Here is a 7,442-nt window from a genome sequence, read left to right as displayed (position 1 = left end):
AACGGGACTAGCCTTGGTTCCACTAGAAGAGGTGCCATCGTGGGACTTTCCCTTATGGTGGCACTTGTAAGGAGCCTTCCTCTTCCTACCCTTCCCTTTCCCAATAGCCAAGACAAGAGCAGCAGCAGCGGGAGTTGATGCAATAGATTTGTCCTTAAGTTTCCTCTCAACAGTCCTCAACAAGCCTTGAAGCATGCTCAATGTGACCTCCTTATTGTTCATGCGGTAGGTCATGCGGAACTAGTTATAACATGGTGGTAAAGAGTGAAGAATGATATCAATCGCCAGCTCATCATCGAAGTTAACATTTAACTTCAGCATCCGGTCGACATATCTCTGCATCTTCTGTGGGTGTGCCACGATGGACTCTTCGTCCCTCATCTTGGTAATGATGATCGAAGTGATGATCTCGTACCTCTCCTGTCTGGCACTTTGGTGGTACCTGTCTAGTAAATCCTGGTGCATCGCATAGGGATAGAAGTCCTCATAGGACTTTTGGTGTTCTGCAACCATGGTCGTGAGCATGAGCCAATGGACTTTCTTAGCATCGCACTCATGTGCCTCAAAGGCAGCGATCTCCCCGGGATTAGCATTATTGACATCCACTTCTTTCAGCTCCTTGTCGATGACATACAACTTGTCCTTATACCGGGTGACCATACAAATGTTTTTGATCCAATCATTGAAATTCGTCCCATCGAAAATCACCCTCCCACACAAATTCATGAGTGAGAATGAGACGGAAGAGTTCAAGCCAGAAGCGTTGTTGTTCGAGGTAGACATCTATAAAGGAAAAGAGACAAAGTTTGATTAGATCAGAATCCCTAATTAAACACCCAAATGAGAAATTAGGGCTAGGATCCAACTACATTATTTACAATTTAGAAGAGGGATGTCTTAATCTAAACAACAAATAATTTGAAGGCAAGTGAATGATGATTCACTAATTTCCACCATGGAAAACAAAAAGAATTATGTTTTAAATGTATTAAAAACCCATGGATCTTTAAAGATTCATTGAACTTTTGAATGGCATGTTTAAATCTCGGTATGGCCATCAAGTTTGTGACTGGGATAGCGAGGATCACAAAAAGGTGTGAATAACTAGTGTAATGTATTTGGTGCCCTCATTGTTACATTCACCTAATTGTGAAAACAAGGAAGATCTGATGCGCAAAGACAAGGTTTGGAGACTCAAACCTTGAATGAATGCTTAAGATCAATGTTTGCTTACTAATTAGTGTTCCAGTCAAGTCTGGCAAGAACAGTCAAGTCTAAATAAGTATTTCAATTAAGGTATTCAAGATATCAATGAAGAGAGAAGATAATGATCAATGTAAAGACATTAAATGAAGAACAATAAGAATGTTCTTGAGAGAAATAAGTGAACTTAGTAAAAAAAACTCTATATTTGAAAGTGAATGATCCATCATTTGACTTTGCATTAAAGACTCATATAAAAAGGAGTAAAGGTTACATTGAAAGAACTATGATGCCGACTTAGATTCTGAAAATAGAATTGTTTCTGATATTCTGATTGTCTAATATTACAAAAGACTAAGTTCTATGAAAACTCATATCCATGTAAAGACAAACATTAATAAATGCATAAAGACAAAATATAGTGATTCCAGATCAACACCCATTCCGTACATGAGAATCATTCTGGAATGTCTTAACTTTAACTTCATATCTTCTTCTTTTCCGGTCCGAACAGATCCCGGACCACTCTTCACACTTTATTCTGGACCATCATTATTTCGGAATATCTCCACTTTGGAATTTTAGCTTAGGATTTCTAGAGGTTCACTTTCAGGTTTTAACAATCTCCCCCTAAGTGAAGTTAGCAATCAATTCAGTTTAAATAGTATCTTCTTTTATGAAGGGGTGGGCCCTAAAACCATTCATGAACTTCAATGTACCAGGATAGATGACTCACAAACTTGGATTTGACTTGTTCCGAAGCAACTAATTTGGCGGTACGAGAAATGAACTTTTGTAGGGCTTTGGTAGGAACCAGGTGTTTGTTAAGGACTCGGAAAAAGTTCTTCTTGTTTGTTTTTCTTGTAGTGTAGACCAACCCTAGAACCGGTTCTTCGATTGGACCATCTGCAAGCAGTTCAGCTTCCGGAAGAACATAATTGATTTTTTCCATAAAGTCTTCAGTTCCATACAGGTGAGCAAGCTCATAGTCGTGTCTGCAAAATTCCATGACATAACCTTTGAGAAATTTCATAGCTGTGTGATACGCACCCATACTGATGTGATCTCTTTGAATCCCTATGAAGTAAGCAGCTAGTGTGAGAACATCATTCAGATTCATCGAGGGAAATCCGCATTAAAAATGGTCCAAGGAGTTGGCTTGTTCCAGAGGACGTGAAAACGGAATAGTGGGTAGTTGATATTGAATTTCATCAAAAATTTTGTCCGCAACCATTGACTTTGACTATTCTCTTCCTCGTCCACACTTCCTTGAGAGGTTGTGCGTGCTTAGAGTAGAACGTTTCGAGCCTTTCTCGCTCACTCCGGAGAATCGCCTCCGGATCGTCAGATGGGTAGAGAGGAGAAAATTTGGTGTAGAATTTGATATAAGGAGAGAGATGAAGATTGAGTTGTTTGAAATCATTGGTAGGAACATCGTAATACATGAGTGGGATAATCCCGTGATCATGGAGGATTCCTTCATTATAGATAGGTGAAATCTCACGCATTGGATCAGGATTATTCTTGAGAACTTGGATCTAAATGCAGTCCTCTAGTGCTCTATTGATTTCCTCCCAAGACCATCCATGGTTTTGCTTTGGAGGACGTCCGGAGTGAGCTGCTTGTTCGTCTGTTAGAGCATTTTTGCCTTTGTCTTTCCTCAGTGTGTCAATGATGAGCTTCATGTTTTAGTCAATGACGAATTCCAGAGTGGGGTTTGGAAGAGGTTCTTCAGGAATTTTATCAGGGATCCGGAGTGGAGAGCCCTAGTCTACTGAAGCAATTTTTTGAGCCGGAATTGGAGGAAGCATTAAAGGCGTGGCTCGGAAGCCTTGGGCAGTAAGTAGAGATTTTTCCTTTGCTATTTGAATACCCATCCGAAGAGTGTTAGGTAGAGAAGATGGATAGGAAATAGCGGACCAAATTATTTTTTGTTCATCAGTCATAACCTTTGGAACATCTTCTTCGAAGTCTCGAGACCAAGGACAACCATTATTACAAAATCTTCACCACTATCTTCCTCATTGTGTTTAGAAGGGGAGATGGAAAGGATCTTCATGTCTTCTTGATCATAATCAATTTCATCCCGGAGTGTAAACTTCGAGGCAAGCTTCCAGATTTCACTAGGACCTTCTCCCCCTCTTGCATCGGTGAACCTCCGGACTGGTGCAAGCTGCAGTGACTCATTCAGGCCTTCAAAAATTTCAAACACCTTTTGGAGTCCAGTATTAAGTTGTATATTGAAGGAATCATATGCTTCAGTAGTGGGGGCTTGAGCAGTAAGGTGATCGAATAGATGCCCTAGGACGACTAACATCTGTAACATCCCAAGTCAGAATCAAGAGTTCAGGGGGTAAAGTGTAAGTTTGGAAAAGAGGAACTCGGCGAGTAGGAGCTGCAACTCGTTTAGTCTAAGCGTGTGTCGGGCACATGTTAAGTGACCGGACTCGCCGAGTCAGAGGCTGGACTCGACGAGTCCATACTAGAATGAGAAACCCTAATTCCTAGGGTTTGCATCCTATTTAAAGAATAATATGGCTTCATTTTAGCCTCTATCTTCCATGAGTGTTCTAGAGAAACCCTAAATTGTGAGAGACTCCATTGTTGAGAAGATTGAAGCTTGGAAGAAGAAATTGGTAAAGAGAAGTTGGAGGAATTTGAGGATAGCATCAAGAGGGCTTGTGGATCTGAAGTCTACATCAGTTTAGACTTATCTCTAAGGTAAGAGGACCTTACCTTAAGCTCTTTCCTTGTTATATCATCCATGATGTGTGATTTGGGGTTCTTTAGCATGGTTGGGATCTACTTCGGGTATGGAGACTAGATCTGAGGTTGCAACTTCAGATCTAGGTTGGTTTGGAGCCATCTCATCAGAAAGTGATAGCTTTGGGGCGTGATTGAGAGTGTCCTTGCCTTAAACCTTCATTTTTAGCTTGTTGGAGCTTGTTGAGCCTTGCATGCACATAAAGTTGGAAACTTTACGTGTGAATCTGGCCGTTGGAGTCCAGATCAATGTATTGGAATCAATGTTATGACCTGAAATCGCCTGGATGAAGATGTCACGTCTGGACTTGGCAAGTCGGAGGAGCAACTCTATGAGTGTGTTGAAGATTGACTTGGACTCGGCGAGTCTATGCTTGGACTCGGCAAGTCTGGTCATGAAGTCCTAACCTTTTCTGGTTGAGCTGTGAATCGGTGAGTTGAGGGATGACTCGGTGAGTTGAGTAGGAAGGGACTCAGAGCTTGTTGGACTCGACGAGTCTTGGGGCGACTCGGCGAGTTGAGTTGTGGCATGGGAGTTTCTGAGCATAGGAACTCGATGAGTCAACGGGTTGACTCGGCAAGTAGGGTCAACCAGGAAGGTTGACTTTGACTGAGGACTTTGACTTAGACTAAGGGTTGACCAGTTTGAATTCCAAGGGTATTTTGGTAATTATTGGTGTTTATTGGTTTTGGTTATTTGGTAATGATCAGTGGTGGAGTTCGTGCTGGTGGTAACTCACTAAGCTTTCAAGCTTACAGTTTCAGTGTATAGTTTCAGGTACTTTAGGAGACCGTGGCTAGGCGAAGGCGTGATCGTACCACTCCTCAGTTTTATGTTGATGTTTCTGCGATACTCTGATAAGAAATGAACTGAAAACCTTTTGTAATAAATTAATGAATATGGGTTGTTTTTGAAAATTTTAAATTGGTTGTAAATTTTCACGGTGTTACAACATCTCATCAAACATTCGATTAAGAACATCGAAAATGTTTCAAGTGGATCAAATCGGTTTGATGAGGACTTGTTGAATAATGAGATTCATTCGTAGCAGACACCAAGTCGTCATGGACTTTAAGCGTAGAGGTGATGGTGTCGAGGTAGTGTTCCACTGAAGCATCATATTTAGCTTCAACTTCCTCAAGAGAGTGCTTGAACTGGATAGAGATCAGTTGATCTAGTTGAGCTTCTCTTTCTGCGATAGAAGGTCCGGATTGGTGTGAGAGAGACTGAACGATGGAATCGAGTTTGGTATCGAGTCCGTAAACCTGTTGATCCATTTTAGTGTTGAGCTCTGTTACAGATGATTCGATTGAGGTGACCTTCTTCATAGTGTCTGACACATTGGTATGAATTTCGAGGAGAGCAAATGGGTTAATGTAATCTCCCACTAATGATCTGGTGTTAGAGTTTGAGTGTTGCGGCTTTTCTTGATATGAAGACGGATTTGTGGATGGACCAGGCTTGGTAGTGGGATCGTATTCATGCAGCGTGGAGTTGGATCCATCATCCGGTGTGACTAATGAAGATTATTTGAATTCAAAATCAGACTTGGAGGATAATACTTTAGATTGAAGACGAATTGAGGACATGAAGTTAGGATCCAGAACCGATTTGCCAACGTCTTATAACATGATTTCTTCAGAAACTTCTTCTTATGGATCGGCTTGGAATATGTTGGTGTGAGTGGTGATTGGAGGTAGTTTCGAAGCTAGTTCTTTATCAGCACCATCATCTGTTAGAGGAACATATGGAAGATTGCTTTGAAGAGCTCTGTTATACATTGAAGTGAGCATTGCTTCCACTTGAGCTCTTGTCAGATCCAGGCATCTAGTAACAGCCCAGTTGACATAATCCTCCCATTTGGGATCGTTAGCACATGGTCGTGCTATACACCTTCCGGATGTCAAACCAATTGTGGCATCTGAAGTCGGAGGGACTGTTCCAGCTTCGAAATGCTTAGGGTCTGGAACAGGGGTTCTGGAGTGTGTGCGAGTGGATTAAACTAGAGGGTTACCAAATGTGACTCGTGGGTGTGTTCCATTGGGGTGCAAGGAACTATGATCAACCCCCGACATCACGTTTTTAGGAAGGTGAGGGTGGATTATGTAGAGACTCCCTGTGAGTGTGTGCATATGATTTTGAAACATCGAGGGGTACCTTAGATGAGTGGGCTGGGGGTGTTCAGATGGCCAGAATCAGTCGGAATGTCATGTGTTCCTTCTTGTTAAGAGGAGGAACTGCCTTTGGGTTTCTTTTTAGGCTTTGGCTCTGTGGGAGAATTCTTCCGTTTGGCAGATTTCTTAATTTTTGATCCTGACACGGAAGGTTTGGCCTTTTCCGAAGCATGCTCAACGGAGACCAGGGCAGGTTGTGTTGGGTCAAACACAACCGAAGTCTCCATATGCTGTTTCAATTAAATGGATTCGGAAGGAATTGAGGCCAGCATGTGGTCCGGGAGTCGTCTAATCGGACCAAAAGAGGATTGGTCCGGAATTCTATAAGCCTTGACAACTTTTAATGAGACAAAGACCTCCGAAGGAATTACGGAGACTAGAAGTGGGTCGGAAAGCTCCTTAAAGAGTTGTTGAAGCGTCATTGCCTAAAATCCAGGGATTGATATTTCGTTTTCCTTCCTCTTGATGGAAAACTTTCAGAAGTCTTGCCATAGAACCTCTGCAAGATCAACCGCATTTGTTCGACCAGAGAAGATGATATAGACCACATAAAGACAGTCTTTGCTGAGAGTGTCTGTACCACCGTGTTTTCCGGACAACCTGGGAATTATGAAATGCATCCACACTGTCCAAAGTCCAGAGACGGCTGCTTTCTTGAAGTCTTCAGCCTATAGTCTTGATTGTAGTCAATGTCACTGAGGAATGTCTGAAACTCTTCATTGGTAGGTTCTCGAACTCTAAATTCCCTAGGGTTTTCTTTTACACCAATGGCGTTAAGAAAAGTAGATTTGAAGATGGGCACAAACCTGTCTCCGATGATCATGGTCTGTAACACACCGTCTTCAAGTTTAATGCTTGTGAATGCTCTGTGAAGATGATGAAGTGGAAGAGGTGGTTCAGGAACTTTAGTGAGGGGAATAGCGATTGGATGATTTGCTATGAACTTGATCATAACACGCACTGATTCATCATAATCTTTAGGATTCATTGAAAATAATTTTGTCGTATACCTGATAAAAGGTTTAGGGGATGCTGTTGATGATGATCCTTTTGATCGTTTCTTCTTAGAGATCGACTTCTTAGGAGTTGAGGCGGTTGGAGCAGATTTTTTTGGTGATGATTTGGACGCCATTGTTGCAGAATTATGAGTGCTTGATGAACACAAAGAACACAGAAGAGGTTTGAAGGTTTGAGCATGTATAGGTATAAAAGGGGATGTTAGAGGGTATATATAGGTAAGTGAAATGGGATAGGATAGTAAAGGTAATGATGAGGGTCCGAATGTGAAATGGGCCACATTT

This window comes from Lactuca sativa, chromosome 4, assembly GCF_002870075.4.
Source record: "Lactuca sativa cultivar Salinas chromosome 4, Lsat_Salinas_v11, whole genome shotgun sequence".
Classification (NCBI taxonomy): Eukaryota; Viridiplantae; Streptophyta; class Magnoliopsida; order Asterales; family Asteraceae; genus Lactuca; species Lactuca sativa.
The sequence above is the reverse complement of the archived record's forward strand: the minus strand, read 5'-3'. Positions refer to the sequence as shown.